Raw genomic sequence first — 18692 nt, 5'->3', positions numbered from 1 at the left:
TCTATTTCAACATTATAACTTTTATCCTTCAAATAAAGATGCACAGTTTTTGCCAAACCCCTGCTCATTACACAGGATTTTCTTCTCTTTCTGAAGGGCTTATGGTTGAGTTTTTATATGGGAAAATTCCTGGGAAAGGGAAGTCTACACAGGGTTAGCCAGCATCTCTGGAGTGCTCCTGTCCTGTCTCCAGGGCTCGGGGGCGAGGACAGAGTCAGCCCCCATTGAAGAGCAGTGATACACCTTCCTTGGGGGGAGCTGGGGGAGACCCGGGGGTCACTGTGTGGGTAGCTTAGGTAGTCGAGCATTTTTTGGAAAGCCCAGCCTGGCACCCATTGAATAAATGATAATTTTGGCCGGATGTTCTCAAGATGATAATCAAGGCATTTTTACTTTTTAAAACAGTGTTTTGAGAAGCAGTAGCTGTATGAAAGATTTCAGTATTTTAGTGTTGTCAAGGCACTAGTGGAAGTACTGGAATAGCAATACTAAGAAAGCACTTGCTCAAGTTTTAGCTTGTTGCTTGCTTTGCAGCTAAGAAAAACTGAGGCTAGCTCTTGATGCCACTCGTTATTACATGCTTTCTTTAGTAAATGGGCTTGAAGACACACACAGTCATTTGTCTCCCTCTGAACAGCTAATGCTTTTGACATGTTTTTTGAAGTTCCCATCCTGAGCCTTTGGACTCCCTGTGGTTTGTTGCCTATGTTCAGACCTGAAACTTTATTTTTCCTTGTTGTAGTGAGTATTAAAAATCAATGTGAAAAGGTTGTTTGGTATTAGGATTAACTTGAGCTATAGTTTCTCTTCCCTCCATTTTCTGTTCACAGCCATTCTCACACTTGCAAAACAAGTGACCTGTCATGTAATGTTGTGTCTGATGGAAAAGTGCTGCACTGCATCCCATAGGAGTCAATAGCTTTAGTCCAGATGCTGGTGATGAGAACCCTCCCCTTTGTGCCACAAGGCAGGAAATGGAAGTTGTGCCATCATTTGACGAGAAATATATATAAAAAATCATGTTTCTGTGAAAACAGTAAGATGTAGAATGTAACATTTTGGAAGAAATGTTAAAGGAGTTGGATTTATTTGAGATTTTTTCTGTGTATGTCTGAGAAGACAAGAGTGTTTTACTGTAGACTGGTAGATCTGCAAAGAATAGAGATTTTCAGTCACAAAATATCAACTTAATGCCATTAATTCATAGAATAATAGAATCTCTAGGTAGGAAAAGACCTTTGAGATCATTAAGTGCGACCGTACCTGTCCGCTACTAAATGATATCCCTAAACACTTCATCTACTCATCTTTAAATATCTCCAGGGATGGTGACTCAATCACCTCCCCTGGTAACCTGTTCCAGTGAATTCGTCTTCTTGATGCGACTTAAGTGTCCTTTACAGATCATACATGTATATCAATATGTGGAAAGAATAAATGTTATATTCTGCATTACCAAGTAGTGAGCTCTGATATTCAAAGCACAGGTTAGCAGTCTATTCTTTATGGACTAACGAGGTGTTAATCCCTGCAATATTACCATGTATATATGTGGGAACATTATTTTCGTATTAATCTCTTCAGGCTTCCAGGACTAGTCATAATACCTCATTTTATTGACAAATAATTGTAACATAAGGATGTAGCTATAGAAATAACTATGAATTGTTATTTTTGGACTGTTTCTATGTAGGTGGTTGTTCAGTTCCCTGCTGGGTTGCCCAGTGGTCTGGATGCATAAGATAACATCATTTTCTTGTTTTAGCGCAAGACATGAGATAATATCTCTTTTCTTCCTATTTTCAGTAATAAATTCCTTGGGTTTGGATGAATAGCCAGATTACTCTGACTCAGTTGGGTTTTTTCTGTCTTTAAGTCTGTTACTTTCACCCATCTGCAACCCATTGCTTTCATGAAAAGAGAACTAAAAATACTTATAAGCATTATCTCAACAGTCAGCTTCAGAGAGACAGCAATTTATTTACATATCAAAGGCAGGTGCACGCTGACATCCACTGGAGAATTTAGAATAATAAAAATAATTACTATTTCAATAAATTATTAAAAATTTAATTAAAATGTAAAGGTGCCACATCTCATAAATTAGTAGATGGTCATCTGGTGTATACTGAGATCTCCCTGAAAGCAATCTGGTCATCTCTGTAATAGAGATTTTCAGCCTGATATATTAATTGCTGAAAAATGTACATGTAGAAGGTCCTTTCTTATTGATCTAAGAAATTCTTTTAGAGGCCATCATAGCCTAGTATGTATTTGTAGGGAGTGATCATACTTGAGTAGTTTGTTACTTACCCACTATGTGGAGTCTCATGATACTTTTAGTAGTTAGTTTGTCTGTATAAAATTGATAGGCCAACTGTCGAGCTTGAAGCTGATCTTAACAGAAACCCTCCTAGAAAGTGAGTGCAGATGTAGGTGATGGGATGCTGGTAACTGTGAAAAACTAAAAAGAAAAGCATTGGAAAATCTTGAAACTGCTATGATAGTCAAAGACAGAAATGAGCTGAATTTGGCAATGCATTTTAAAAATATTTAAAATATAATTTGCTCAGCTGTAATGGAAGATAGAATTTAAAATCTTTTTTTGGCCAAGTTCAGCTGACTTCTTTTGAAAGAGGAGTTCATTGAATGAAGGGCAGAAGGACAAACTCAGATATTTTAATATCAGGCTTTGCAAGTACCACATATAGGAAAATATAGTGCTAAACACTTCCCACTTGACAAATGTGATTCTACTGCCATATGATCTGTATTCCTAGCTCTGGGATTTATCAGCCTGCGAATGGCAAAACTAAGTATTAAGAAATATGCCTTGAAAATGTGCCAGCAAAATTCCTTAAAAGGATCTGAGAAAAGATGACTCACTACTTAAATGGCCATTCATTGCATCTACAGAGTATTTCAGGTTAAATTCTCAGAAATAGTCAAGATTTCTTGTAGAAGCTCCTCTGTGTTGCAGAGCCAGTGCTGCAGCTGCAGCCCATTGCTGAGGTCCTGGAGAGGTGGGAGGAAGGGAGGTGGCGTCAACCCAGAAGGATGCAAGGGCAAAGAGAAGCACCACAGAAATCCTGAGCAGTGAGGAGGAGCACCGAGGCTACCCCTAAGAAGGTTTGAAATTTCTGAGTTGATTAAAAGCTGATCTAAAGCAGGTTTTGGATGTTAAATGGCTGGTTAACCACTGGGGTCACCAGCAAGGTGGATAGGTGTGAAATGCTGTCCTGTTCCCATGGCGCATGAGTCAGGGCTTAGGTGTCAGAGTGATAGATCGGACCACTTTGGTGAAATGTGCGATGTGTTGATACATGGACTGTAGTCATATTTTGTATCTATGTCTGTCTCTCCATCATTTTTTGATCTCTTCACCGTTTTGCATCACTGAGACTGTTTTGCTGTGCATTATACTCTGTGCTGTAGGTATCTTATAAGATGAGGATGTTCTTCTATTAAGCCAGTATTTCTTAATCCTTGTCTTAGCTTGGATGTTTGCTGTGGTTTTTGGTTGGATTTTCTTTGCTTGTGGTGTGGTTTATTTTATTTCCTCTCTCTCTCAATAAAGCCAGCTTTCTCAGCCTCTTACTGCCATTCCCCTGTAAGCAGTGACCTCCTAGGGCACAGCTATGTCTGACATCCTTTCGTAGCTCAGCGTACTGATGGGGCAGTGGCAAATGTTGAGCCAGTGCAAAGCTGACACATCTGAATTTAATCTCAAGTGCCCAGTGCTTTTTGCATGCTAAAACATGTAAAAATAACCTTTACTGAAACAATTCCTTTGAACATTTCTGTCGCCTTGGTTGTATGGGAATTTAATTTTTGCCAGTTGTTTGCTGACCAAATACATCAGATTTTCTTTACAAATTAAATTTCTGGTCTGGGGTGCCTCAGTTTTAAAAAGCCTAAATCCAGGTGCTCCGTAGGACCCTATCTTTCAGAAAACACTGTCTTCATCTGCTGAAACACAGATCCTCTTAAGCATTCGTTAGATTTTTAGAGTATTCTATCACAAACATTTGCAACCTTGAACAGTCTCAGCTGGCACATGTAGGCACCAGGAATGTGCTAGCGCTCATGCCTAATGAGCTTCACGTTTCACTGCTGTAGTAAGTGCCAGGTTTTGACTGACAGCTTTTTTTGCCTCCTTCTGAGTGGAAGCAGCTTCTTTCTGTCTTTTCAGTAAAAAGAGCAAGTTGCACATTGAGGCAGCATCTTTCGTGGTTATTTCTCAGAGTTTCTGACCCTTATTTGAGAAACCTTGACTGAATTTTTCTGTCTGGTTGGGTGCACTGATATATTATTGCTTCCTATGTTCAGTTATTTTTTATTACAATTTTCTTCTTTGAAGCTTGAGAGAAAAATAAAATAGGAGGAATCTGGTTATATGAGGTCCCAAACAAAAAAGATGAGGCTAACCCTATAGCTCTGGAACCACAAGCGGGAGGGGAGAGACACACAGGTTGTTATAGATCATGTTCTAACCTGTCAGAGTGAGAAAAGGCTCGACTCAGTTGCTACACTCAGTATGAGTGGACGTATGTTCAACTATATAAGTTTTCTTACCGTAGGTTGAAAATTATCAATATGCAAGAGTAAACAGAGAGTTAACATCAAGATTCTTGTGAAACTGAAGTAATGTGTGACAAACTTTTCAGTTATTGGGTGAGGCTTATGGTGAAGAGATCCCAAAGATCAAGTCAGTGCTTAAAGGAACCCATTTTTCTTTTGGTAGGTGATGTGAAAGGGAAAATGATGGAGATCCTCAGCAGCCTTTCAGAAAATGAGCTGTGAAATTGCTGTGAACATTGGCAGCATCGAGTGCAGCCGTGGGTCAACTCAGAAGGGAACTATTTTGAAAGTGATGGCAGCTGATATTCTTAATTTATTAAATAAAAAGAGCTATAGGCTCAGTCTTTTTTTTTGTTTTTTTTTTTGTTTTTTTCTTTTTGTGTTGGACCTTATATGTGGTTCCAGATGTTGAAGATTCAGCAAAACTGTGTTGTGGTCTCTTATAATTACTTACGGAGGAGGGATCCAAACTTGCTGAAGTGAATGTGAATCTTTTGCTTAACTTTTTTTTTACCTTAGCGTTTATTCTACCTTTGGCTCTGTACCTAAAAGTAGATGCCAGTTATCCTTTCAAGCAGAGGTGCTTGTAGAGATAGCAGACTTAAGGGGACTTTGCCCTTGGTTATTGTCATAAAAACTCAGAGTAAAGGAACTTCGATAAAATATATGTATTTTATTCCTATTACTGGAAAAAAAAATCATCTTAAGAAACATGGGACAAGTGGAGAGCAGAATGAAGGAACGATGATGAGGGAAAGTAATCCATTGCTTAATGGTGGTTGAAATTGGGGAGGACAGAAAAAAAGCACCTGAAAAGAAAAAAATAAGAGTTATTTTCTCATAAACAACAAAGCAGGAATTCAGGTTGACATACCATCATCTAAATCCCAACAAATTTGGATGAACTGTCTTCTTCTCTGGCATGGTCTGTGGCAGCCAGTACAAATAAAGTTCTGACTTATCTGATCAGAGGCAGAAGGACAAAATCCTTGAGTACATCTCAGCACATTTTTGGGTTGCAATAAAAGGATGTGCAGGGGAAAGTAGACCTGTACCTTGATGAATAATATACATGTTGCCCTGAGTGTCAATATGTAGCACTTATGTATGAAACTGTGTGGAAAATAGTATGAGTTTTCTTTCTGTCTGCCATTAAGTGTGATTGAACAAAAGAAATTCTGTTATTTATTTTACAAAGTTTCGGTAATGGCCCCATTTGCCCTGAGTTTAGGAAAGAAGGGAAGTATTCTACTTACATAAACTGAACCAGTTTTAATTTTAGATGTTCACTCCTTTGTCTCTGACAAAGTGTTTTGTATTCTTGTCGGTCTCCACCCTGAAATCCAGGTCTTTTATGCGGCACATTTCTGTGTATGTTCCACAGGTGTATGTTTTGCAGTGCTAAACCAATATTTTCCTTTACAAAGTACAAGCAGAGCAATTTTGCCTCAGGTAAATTCCTTCTCCAGGAAAACCCATTCAATAATGCTTCAGGGCTTGTATCTCAAGATGAAACAGATATCTGTCTTGCTGGTAAGATGTGAGTAAATTTTCATGTCAATGGTAGCTGAAAGAAAATTAGCAGGAAAAGAAACTGCATTCTGTAATGGGGGGAGAAGCAACCAAACCTACAGAATATATATACTTTTTCTTAGCTTTTTTTCATGAATTTCTGTTACCTGTGAGCTGCACTATGCAGCTCTCATGGACCAGTCTTTAGCTTTTCCCTATTTGCCTGCGGGATAAACCTCCCGAACCTCTATCTCCTTCCTGCAGCCTCTGTGAGAGGACAGTGTTATGGCGAGGCTGTCATTCTTGCTTTAGGGTCTGAATTTGGCAGAAATGAATGATATCAAGTAATCCAGGGGTGTGGGGAAAATTTTTGCCTGCCCTGGGGTTTCCCTGGAGCGATGCAGGTCTCCCACATGTCCAGTGCTGTTTGTCTTGGTGACCAGCGCTGTTCTGCTGTGTTGGATGGATACATTAGGCACACGGGTAAACACTGATTGTCTATGTAAGGAAAAGAGACAATTACAGGGGTGAATTTTCTTCTAAGATAGGTGCTTTGTTTTTGAAGTTTGACTAAGTTGTCTGGCTTACAAGTAGTTTGCATTCCTTTATGGCCTCTCTTTTAGGTAGGGGAATTGCATAACTTAACATGAGTAATACTAATTATTTTGGATCTGTCATTGCGCAACTACTGATGAATAATGCAGATACTGCTGTGACACTAAATGCAGTTGAGGATTTTTTGCCTTTTCCCCTCATCATCTCTCTTGAAGTATTATGACAGTGGATGACACAGATAAACCTGAATTCTATAATTAAGTTTTATTTTAACGATGCCGGAAAATATTCAATTTTGCATGTTCTCATAGTTTAAATTTGGCTTAATGAGTCTTCCAGCTTTCCTGTCTGCTTAATACACTGCTGACATTTCTCCATTTGGATAACAGGATGCAGTAGGATAAAACTATCTTCAAAATGCTCCACACTGGCATATTTAAGTTTTCATATTAATGGAGATATATTTGTGCCATTAGATCAATGATTATTTTCCATTTTTTTTCTGTGGGAGGCCACGTCAGACCAGCTGCTATGCAAATAACCCCAAAAGATGAGGGGAGAACTTCAGTGACATAAATCTGATTTTTCTGAAAGAATTCACCTTATTTTCCATGAGCATTGGTGTGATTAGAATTTTTTGTGCTGCTGCTTCCACAAAACAAACTCATTGTAGAGGCTTTTGCATTTGACAAAAAGCCCCATCTTTGATGAAAGCAGTGACTGAAACCACAGGCTTCTCACTCACTCCACTGTAAACTGGGCACAGAGTCAATTGAATATGTAGCTGTGCAGAAAAGCTATGGTTAGGTGGGTTCTTTCAGTTCTTTCCACAGTATGTTGGCTGCCTTGCTAAAGAAAAGGCAGTTATCTGTGTTGGGTGAGGAGTCTGTCTGTGTTCAGCTTGGCTGTCCGAGCTGGTATTCTGTTCATAACCACTGCAGTCCAAATTGGGATATTTTTAGGATGAAGTTGATCCCCTTTAGGCACAGAAACTTATGAATTTAACAGTCTTCCCTGCCTCTTTCTTCCTGTTTTTTTCCCCCCTTGTGACTGTTGAATATTAAAAAGACTGTATCTTTTGGTAGTAAAGCCAGCAGGGACCCTCCTGCTGCAGAGGAGAGATGGATGTTCCTTCTCAGCGGTACAGGGTTCCCAAGCCCTTCGCTGGAGCGTTGCCTTTGAAAGGGCTGAGACAGCCAGCGTGGTCGCTGTGCCGCTGCACCTCATCACATGCTCTCAGAGAGTTTCAGGTGCTCTGTGGGTGTGCGCAGACCTCGTTGGCTTTCATGACCTCTGTGAGTTTGTCCTAGTGGAAAACATTGGCCCAGTTTGCTTTGGCGGTATGGAAAACTTAACCTAATTTTCAGATATGATTCCTATAAAGGGAGAACACGCTGATGGCCAACTCTTTCCCAGAAAGGGAAATTCCTGGACTCCAGAAAGGTGATTTTATTCAATCTTGGACTTAGAAATAAATCTGAAAGTGTTTTTGTTTTATGCAGCTTTGTCAGACTGCTTAGGAGTATGAATGACACATTTCCAACCTTAGTCTTCTTCCTCAATTGCACTTGGAGAGGCTATGAAAAAGGACAAAGTAAAAACTTGGCTGTTTGATGAGTCTTGCTATAGAAGAGTACTTTCAAGTTTATCACCTTAACTTTCCAATGTCATGAGCCATTAAGGGTGATGTGTGTTGCTCTACAAATCAAGTTTGTATTTGCAGAAAACATGTGAATTCAAGATACATCTATTAGCTCTCTGGCTTGAATTCAAAGATCTTCAAATGAGAAAGAAAGCATTCTTCAATTTTCCGAGTAGAAACATTTATAATGAGAAGAAATAGTTTGAAAGATTGGCCTTTAATTCCTAGCCTAAGGCCAAACAGAGCAATCACATATAGACGTATCAGATGTATTCTACGTATGAAGTGGTAGAATAATCTGTTATAAAGCATTGTTAACACTATCACATTATGATTTTTATGTATGTAATTACAATCATGCTGCGTTTAGCAACTGTGAATACTTACAATCCAGTGGACAAATTGGGTATGCGGCTTAATTTAGATTAAATTCAGAACATTTGTGTTTGAAAGTGGCCATGTACTTTATGGCCCGGAGACAGGAAAAACATGAGAAGAAGAAATAAATACCCCATTTTTAGAGACAATGATACAGTTACTTGTCTTTTTAAATTTACAGTAAAATTCTGTGTATGATAATAGAAACAAATCAGGTTGTCTTAAATCCATTGCAAACTAGAGGTGCACTACATGTATCAAAAGGGAGGATTAAGTAGTCTGACTAAAGTCCTGTGGAAGTTCTTTTTGGAATTTATTATTGTAAGACTGACCCTAAGGAATAAGCATAAAATGTTAATTAGGTGGCTGGTATATTATGAAATAAAAGTGTTTTAGCATTAAGGAATGGAGTTGAACCAGATTTAGAAGAAACATTTCAGACTATTTCGTGGAATAGGCTAAAGCAAATATCAACTGACTAGTATGTTAATGCAAATAAATTAAATTATTAGAGGTTAGTGACTAGCTTAGTCTGTACAGAATCCAAAGCAGAAAGCTTTAACCCTTTCACTAGTCTTTCTCAATGCTTTTATCTTCGGCTTTAGCAGCAGTCGTGTCTGTCTTCTGCACCGAAGCACTAGTATTCCCCAGGGACATCTTTGGCCAAGTTAGGCCATAATCTTTCATAATACTCTCTCTAGGGTATCTTGCTACTAAATGCTCTTGATAAGTAGTAGTATATGCAAAGTAGATCTGCACTCATAGATCCTGTTGCGTAATAAATTAATGTGAAGTATAATAGGGAAGTGTGCTGCAGTAAAACCTCTATTAGCTGAACCCAAGTTAGTAAAATTGTTGTAATATGAAATTCAGGCACAATCATGCAGTTCTGCTTATCCACACAGCCCTGGATTTTCAGCAAGTCAGGATCATCCTCCAGTGGCTCATCATTTTTGTTGCCTGTGTCCTGGTTGAATGAGAAGAAGCAGAAAACACCAAAGGAGTAAGAAATAGTGAGCATTTTTGCTCCCTTTGGCAGAGAGGACTCTATGAAGCTGTGAGGAGGTGGGTAGTGCTGAAGAGTTCTTCCATGGAGGTGGGAAGATCCAGTGGGTCATGTATTTCTGCTATCAGTGTGACCTTGTCATGTCTATTAGTGTGTGTGTGGAAGTAGGAAAAAGGAATCTCTGGAGAACTTCTGGGTTTTTGTTATTGTCACTGATTCCTCCAGGAAGGACAATCCTGAATTTTCCTTCTTGGTTGTGTTTTATTGCATGAGCCATGTAGCTCCTCTCTATTGCCTTCAGACTGGAGTGGTGGATGGAGCTCTTCTATATGTCCCGAGTTTCTCCAGTTCCTCAGCTTTTATAGCAGCAGTGAGTGTCAGGAACCCAAGAGCAGTCACTTTCACTTGTGTCCTCATTTCCTGGTGTCATTTAATCTGCACTGGAAAGCCCACTGAGTGTGAAAGCAGCGGGCTCGCAGTGCTGTGCAGGAGCAGATGGCGTTCCTCGCCATCTTCCTTGCTTGTTACAAAGTGTTGAATTACAATAATTTCACCTTGCTGAGTATCCTAGATACTTCTTCATGTTCCGTGAGGTCTGTGCACTCTTAATTCATCGTTTTTGTAGGATCACATTGTAAGTTCTTCTGTTGAACCACTGCCTTTATGTTTATAAGCTGATACAGGGCTGATTTAAGCATCCTTTTGTTTGCAATTAAAAGACTGTATTTCCTGGCAAATTTGTGGAAAATGCATCAAAAACTAAGGCTTAAATAGTACTTTGAGGCCATAATTAACTGTATTAGAATAGACCTGTCTATCCTATAGGAAGTCCAGGGAGCATACTCATTGCATTACAGGTCCCATCCTGAGAAACTTATGGTATGAATAGAGAAGTTGTCCAAAAGTTGGAAGAAGATTGACTGGACACAAAAAGGTTCAGTAAGGTCATGTGTGAAGTCTGTCAGATTTGGGAACTGAATTTCTGTCTCTATTGCAAGATTAATTCATTAAAAGCAAGTTAATTAAAAGCACCATGATGATTTGGGAGAGCAAAGGACTGTGGTGACAAGGTTAGATTTGAGGTTTGTAATATTCCTTTTCTAAACTCACTTTCTGCCCTCACAAGCATTTTATTGTGTGCAGGGAAGGTAATGGAGCTGGTAGAGTCGAAGTTCAGGCTGACATGCATATCAGCTGAGTGCTCCTGCCTGTTCTGACTAAGCAGAGCATTTGCTTAGGTCCAGCAGTTTTGTTAGTGCGCCATATACATCATTAGGAATCACTACCCTAATTTCGTGTTTCATTATGGAAGACAAAATAAAACATTAATAGTTTTTTTAATATGAACTGGAAGTTAAATATTCATTATTTCTTCTGACTTCATCGTCAATAAGCTTTTAACATGCTGTAACTCAAAGAGTCCTCTCTGCTCTCTACTTGTATCATTTTAATTTATGAATGTAAAGGTCATCTGAATGTTGCTTCTGGCCGATTTCATTCCTCAGCAGCTTCTAGCTGTGCAACGTATCATCGTGTATCCTGGCAGAAGCTTACTCATATGCATCATGAATGTTATCTGATTTCTGGTATGGACAAACCTCTCCCTAAATCTGGACTGGTCCTCAGTAACTGCTTTTTCAGTATGTCTCACATGTGTGATATGTAGAAGAATAGTCATGCTAGATGGGCGAACATAGGAGGAAAGAGAAGCATTGAGCCATTCCTGTGCACGTAGCGTCCCAGTGGGATTTTCTATATGGCATTGTGGTGGCCGGGGAGCTGTAAACTCCAGAGTGCCAAGCTCATAATATAACAGCAGTAGCTGAGATGAGAGGGGCTGGCTTTGCAATTTCTTTCTTAAAGCTATTTGTGTCCTCTCCTTCACCCTCACAGCCTCTTTTTGTGTCTGGATGGTTATCTTAGTCCTTCCAAGCCAGCTTTCGTGAAACTTTCTATCCTAATTTCTCCCCTTCAGATTTAATTTTATTCTAATATGATGTGTTCATATTTGTTTCTAAGAGAGAGTGGTGGAAATATTGACTGAGTATTGTCCTTTAATACCAAGTATTTTATGTAAAAATTGCCTTTAAATGCCATATGCATTTTTGTGGTATGTTTCCACGGAACCGGAGCAGAATCTGCGTATGCTTATATGAAGTCTTCTTTGTGTCTTAATCTTATTCAGAACCAAGTCATAATGAAATCCTGCTAGGTAACACCGGAATACCATCCTCATTAATTGTGTAAGTCATTGTTTGTCCCTGTAAGTATGGTGTTAGTTCTGATGATGAAGATAAGCAGCCATGTGAAAATTAGTATTGAAAACAAGGGGTTTTGAGGTGGAGAAAAAGCTACAGAAGTTGAATGAATTTATTATGAATAACCAGTAATTATGAATCATGGGATAAGAGGGCCTCTAATTCAAGCTTCTTGTCATACAAGCTGCATCCTGTGGATCTGGGGATTGAATTTGCAGTTGCTAAAGCACCTTTGCTATCCTCCTAAAACTTGAGCTACCAGTGAGTGCTCAGTGCAGATCCTGCTTATGGGTCCTGGTCTCTGCCTGGCGTCAGCACTGTCCTTGATGCCGAGTGGGCAGGCTGCTGCCCTGCCATTGCTGTGCTTAATACCATGGAATTCCTCGTTGCCCTTATTGGTCTGTCTCCTTTATGTTGCTGAATACAATGATCACAAGATTCTGAGGAAAGTTCTAACTGTTACATTTTAATAATTTAAATGTAGTTCATAGCACTAAAGCTATAATGACACACATAGTATGATATTATGGCTTTTTGCTATATTGCATCTGGACATTTTCAAGTAATAAGTTCCTCACATCTAGGTTAAAGAGAATTCTTTATTAGATACATGATCTCCCCTGAAAGAAACAGCACATTTCGCTTTCTGTATGATCAAATATTTTGCTACCAAGTAAAGCAAACTAACTGTTAAGTTCATAGAACAACAGGTCTGCAGTACAGCAGACACCTTGTGAGGTGGTTGCTCTTCTCTGATGGCCTGGATTTTGTTGCTATGCAGTAGTTTGCCAAGTAGTAAAATCAAGTTGTCACAACAATCGAGTGAAAGATATTTTTTTTTTCATACAAAAAGACTTCCTCCAGTGTCCAAATTTCTGACACAGGTGAGGTCCAAATGCTAATTTCTCACTCCTGGGTGTTGTGTTTACCACCATGAGTAGGGCTGTGGGTGATTTCAGCATGGTAGGAAGGAGCTGGAGTAGCAATAGTCTAGAGAGAGACTCCAGCACTTGATGAAAAAATAATACAATCAATTAATAGATAATCAAGTATTAATAATTGAAATGAAGTGGGGGATGAAGTTGTTAATATTTAAATATTATTCTGATAGATTAAAATTAATCACAGTATTACATATCTATCTGGAGGCATCCTAGTGATAAATTCAAGTCTACCTCCTGATAGAATTGATTTCTGTAATCCACTTCAGCATCAAGTTGTGTTTTATGGTTCAAAAGACATTGAATGTCTTTTCTGTGTGGCATCTACATTTCTACAATCATTTAGGGAAAAGTATCTGCAATGAAACACATTTAAAAGGAATTTATTTTCTTCTCTTTTTTTTTTTGAGAATTCAGAGAGTGTTGTTTTGCTACTGGTATTTCCTGTGACAAAGCAACAGAGTAATCTGGCCCCAGCGGTGAGCACGGGTGATGTTGAGGTGTGTGTCCTACGCTCCAGCTCTGCCAGTGCAATGTCAACTGCCTCTGGTGCAATTCTGGTCCGTGGCAGCAAATGGGAGACTTTTGCAGCTGATACACTCTTTGTGTGAGGGTTGCCCAGGTTGGCTGTGACATCTGAAGTCTTAAGGGAGAGAAAAGCAAGTCTACATGAAGGTGTTTCTTTAGCTGTGTGAACTGAATGCTTTAAAGTGAGAGAGTTCACGCTGAGTTTATGAAGTGATATCTCTTGATTCCTCCAGCTATTTCTTCAATGGTTCTTCAGCGCACGTCTATTTTAAATGAGTTTTCTTGCAGTATTTCAGTCCTATAAATTGCATCAACTAACACTGCAAAAAAGCTAGATGATTACAATTTTGTCATGAATTTTATCTTTAAATCCTGAATGCGGTTATAGGATGTTTGAATTCCTTACTGGACTATGTTTTTGCTAAGGGCAGTGTCTGTTGTATTACAGGAGGAAATTACCTGTGTCATCTTTCTTGATCTTTCCCTTTCTAACTCCCTGCTCTTTTCATACCATAGCTACAGCTGCAGATATATTTTTTTTTCATTTCCTATTTTTTCATTTTTAATTTTGAGATGCAAGTGAATCCTTCCAAATCATCTGTGGCATTACAGATCAAAATGGTTATTGCTGGTCTGAAATGGCAAGAGTGAGAGGTCGGGGAGCCTGAAGAAAGAGCTAAAGAGCTCTGGTTGTACTAAACTGGCTGTAATGTTAGCCTAGATTGACTGAAGTGTCCTGGGTAGAAATTGGCTGCATGCAATAATGTATGAACCACTTTGGAAAGTTTAGTAGGTGCTAGTTCACTAAAGGAAGAAGGGCACAAACTACACAAGATTATCTTGGAATAGAGACTAAATGGGAAGGAAGCATCTTTCTTTTGTAGTCTAGACTGTTACATATGCATTAGTTTTCTGGGTAATTTTAACCTCATAGTTTCATAGCAATGAATATATTTAAGTCTTGAAAACATGGCAGTTCTCCAAGTCCCTAGAAAAACTTGTTTCTGTTGTCCTCAGTCCTTCTCCCAATTGACCCTTTAGCTCTAAATGCAGTATTTTATTTGTACATTTTACATTCCAGTAGTGCTTATTTCAGTGACTCCTGAAGAAAGGCCAACATAAAGTTCAGACTCTTGAGAGGTTCCAAAGACTCATGGTTTTTTGCTTTCATTGAAATTCTGCTTTGAGGCACCAGATATTTTGTGGTTTCTGTCATCTGGGTTGGTTTTTTTTCCTGTTGTTTGCTCCTCTAACGGGTATGTTGTTTGCTACAACTCACACCACAACTTTGTATTGCAAAATGTGCAGTACTCTCTTTTTAAATGCTCTGACATCTAAATCTCCATCATCTGGAGTTAAGGTCATCTTCACGTCAAGTCAGCATTAGAAGAAAGTTCAGGTCTTGCGAGGATTGAACCCTATGAGCAGCAGATTGCTTGTGGTGGAAAAGTATAACTTAACTGTCAGTCAAGCTGGTTTATTCTGAAATGACAGACTTGCAGATGTGTAAACATCAGGCAGATAATTGTTTTTTTAATATCTTTAATCTGTCATGGGCTTACATGCTAGAAATATTAGTTGAATAATATAGAATAAGATACTGAGATTTGGATGTGTAATATGAAGAATAAGATTTAAATGGTAATTAGATTAATAAAAATCTTTTAATTACTTGTATAATTTACTTAATCATCTACATTAAATTTTGAAGCATCTCTAAACCAGGAAGCAGGTCCTCCTAGAAGATCTTGTTGAGATAATTAAAACAGGAGACAGATTTATCACAGTCAACGTTACAAAAAGGAGAAAAACAAAGACTGTTTCTTTTGAGATTGAGGTGCTTAACTATTCTGCTTTTTAAGATGCAGCCGGAAAGGCTGTTTTTGTGCATGTTGCAAAATTCAAGGAGGCAGATTTGTATTCTGATGCTTGCTGGATCTGGCTGGGGGGAGACACCATCAGCCCGTGGCTCTGCCAGCACGCACAGGGTGGGAGAACACTTGAATGATTTTTCTTCTTCAGAGCTCACTATTACATACAGAGGGCTTCTGCACTTCAGATCGATACAGGATTACTTTGAGGAGAGTCCACTATTCATTTGTGTGTGTGTCTGGGTTTTTTATTTAATAGGTTATGGTTTTCACTGAAATGCCCCTGATTCTTTCTAGTTTTACCAAAATACGTGATATCCCATGGATCTGTTGCAATGAGATCAGTGGAATATTCTCATATCAGGACAAGCAGCTTAGGAAGTCCATGCTTGTGCTGCAGAGGCCATTGCTAATCATAGAAAGGCAAGAAGGTAAACTTGCATAAAGCAGAAACTGTCCTGCACGTCGCTTTTCTAGGAAATTTTCCCTTAAAGAGTAATGCTGAAGGAAAAGGGTTGATTTCTGCAAGAGCCTTGTTCCCATTTGAGCGTGCTATGATCAAAAGAGGTGCTTATGGCAGCTCTTCTAGTGTAAATATAGTGATTTCTCTTGTTTTACATGTTGTCACCTTACCTTAGAAAAGTTGATCGTTGTGAGAGGTTGGAGATGAGGCAGCAAAAGACAGCAGTACTCTTGCCTCACTGTTTGTAACAGCTGAAATCAAATATTTCTGATGAAGACAAGTTGAAAGCAAAGGAGTTTATTGCTGTCCACCTCCATCTCTTTTTCACATTCATGGACATACGTGTGTGTATTTAATGCGGTGGAGAGCTCCAGGAGCCCACAGACGTACTGGGAAGAATACAGAATTAATTGAGATATTATGCCTACATGAAACCCTCATACCCTTACGGAGCTGTGCATTTACTTGGAAAAATATCTGCCCTGTCTCTCAGCTTTCCATCTACGTTATGGGAAAGATCACTGTGCTCTCTCTTAGCATTGCTTCTGAAGACAATTATATGAAGAGGTGGCTGGAATAGTTTGGAAATGAGGAATGTGGACAGGTAGATCAAGGTTCTGAATCTCTGGGAATATTCTTTATCAAATGGCTTCCAGGTTTGGGGCTTGTGTATTTTATTTTCTCTCCTGACCTGTTTTAGTTTGGGTTGGTTTTTTTTGTGGAGGTGTGTCTGGGAACAAAGGTAAGCATTTAATAGACAATAAACTGTATAATGACTGTGATTAACATTCACACAAGCTAACTCAAGGATGGGAAAAAGACAGCTCGGCAAGTCTAATAAATGCTTTTGTAAGTGGATCTCGTTCCTTCTTGGGGAGAATACACAGACCAACGAAAGAAAGCCAAAAACCCACTGTGGGATTTTCATATTAGCCTTAGAGACTGGGCACCCAGATTGCTTATGGTATTAATGTGAACAGAGCATCCAAATCCCTTGAAATACTGGTCTCAATCAAGTCAGCTGCCTGGAGGACTTTGTGTCCTCGAGGGAACCATTTCTGTAGAGACTTGGGAGTTTGTGCTCCTGCCTTGGGCTTCAGCGGCTCAGAGGTTTCAGGCTGTTGAGTCTCAACGTTTTAAATAAGCTCCACTGAGTAAAGGCCTTAAGACTGCAAGTGAAATGTGAATTAGGGATTGTTTCCTGCACTCTGCAGAAGGCGAAGCTATACCAGTAAATTTGAAAGGGTCTGATGTCTGGACCGCGTTTCCCAGGACCAGCCCCATTATGGACATAGGCTTATTTGGAAGTCACCTCCAGTCCATCTGTTCTGATGTACATCATTTGTCAATGCCATTTTGTCTTCTCCTGGGCTCGGGTGCCATTTTGGACAGATTTATGTTATATACCCTACTTGTGCTATGGCCAATATAATATGAAAGAACAAAGAAAGCAGGTGCACACCATTTCTCACTCTTGTGGGGTTTTTTTTAAATTTTATTTTGATGTAAAATTGATTTCCTTTCTATTCTTCAGGGGTTTTTTTCCCCCCTCCAATAACAGGTTCTTATTTGTTTATTTTTTTCTTTTTCTGGTTGTTACTGTAATGGTCTGTCTCAGTTCTACAGCCATCAGAAATCTTGGTCTGATTAAGTTGCTATGAAACATTTAAAGGTTTAAATTATAAACTCAGAGTGAGAAAATCAGTGATGCATGATTAGTTGAAAATTTTAAGCATAATAGTCATATATTTCATATGTACAGGAATGGCTTGTGTCAACTGTAATTTGACTTTTAATACATATTAATATAGATGGTTTTTACACCTTTTGTCAGATGGCTGTGTATTAGAGTCTGCACAGTATAAATTAGTCATTTAGTAAAAGAAAACCATACAGAAATGATAAAGTCGGTTCTATTTAGAGATTCAGTTCCAGTGCATCGCTCATGCAGCCAAAAGGATTAAAAGTAGGATCAAATTTGCCAGCATAGATAAAGAGATAGAGAGAAAGAGAGAGGGGGAGAGAGATTCATTCCTGTATCAGAAAGGAGCTCACCGTTGCTACAGCTTGTCCACCTGCCTGGCTTATGTCCATGTTTTTGCTTCTGCTTTTAGAGATCAGATGGGGCAAAGCCAAGGCTGTGGCTCAATTCACCCCTGAATGGGTTGCAGTGGAGTCTCCAGCAAACAGGATATCAAATATGAAGGGAGTTGATGCTTGAACATTGTCTTTCTTGGTTTGTTTTTTTTTTTTTGTTCAGAAAATAGAATTAGCTGGTGATGAATCTGTGAGTTCTTTAAGCGTGTTACACTTTTCAGGTAGTGAACAAATGATACAGGGTTTGTTAGAGATTACTTCAGCGAACGCTAAAGGCCACTCACCTCTGAGCCGAGATGCAGCAGCTGCTTTGGCAATTCATTGCCATACTCAAATACCTGATCGAGTCAATTTGTGTTGTTGCTTTGACTGGTAACCTTGGCATCACTGAAGTAGTCTATAAAGAGATGTTTAAACAAATCTGCATTTTCTTTATTTTAAACCTTTTGAACCATTGTCCTTCCTGAAGTTTTCAACAGTAGCTTTTGGCTTATGCTTTATCGAAATGATTGTCAGGGCGCTTAATGAGCTTTGTGCCAGATCCACCGCTTTAGCAACATATGTCTCCACGAGAACCTTGTTCCCGCTGGCTGGCACGCTGCTCTGCTCAGCAGGCAGGCTGCATCTCCCTGCATAGCTTATCCGTGTAGCATTTAAATGTTTCCAGATACTCATTTTGAATTAGGACTTATCACCTTTGTATGGAGTTAGTTGCTCTTTGAATGGTTGCTCTGTAGTGAAGGAGACGTGGTAACAATTTTTAGCACAAATCACAAGGTGCAAGAAAACTGCCTCATTTTACCAGCTGGCGTTCTGTTTTCTCTTCAAAAGAAAGAGCAGGAAAATTGCACTTTAATTCT

General features: G+C 39.1%; 1 protein-coding gene across 9 annotated transcripts in view; it reads left to right on the top strand.

Annotated features, from left to right (window-relative positions):
* CHL1 (cell adhesion molecule L1 like) overlaps positions 1-18692 on the top strand; it is a 139710-nt gene that overhangs the window by 43289 nt on the left and 77729 nt on the right. Inside the window, exon 1 of one of the 9 annotated variants that reach the window (XM_054076720.1) lies at positions 2976-3129. The exons of the other annotated variants lie outside the window; for them this stretch is intronic. The gene's annotated coding sequence lies outside the window, so the exon portion shown is untranslated. Of the gene's footprint in view, positions 1-2975; positions 3130-18692 lie in introns of those variants that run through there. 9 annotated transcript variants of the gene reach the window in all.

This window comes from Cuculus canorus, chromosome 11, assembly GCF_017976375.1.
Source record: "Cuculus canorus isolate bCucCan1 chromosome 11, bCucCan1.pri, whole genome shotgun sequence".
Lineage (NCBI taxonomy): Eukaryota > Metazoa > Chordata > Aves > Cuculiformes > Cuculidae > Cuculus > Cuculus canorus.
The sequence above is the reverse complement of the archived record's forward strand: the minus strand, read 5'-3'. Positions and strand labels throughout refer to the sequence as shown.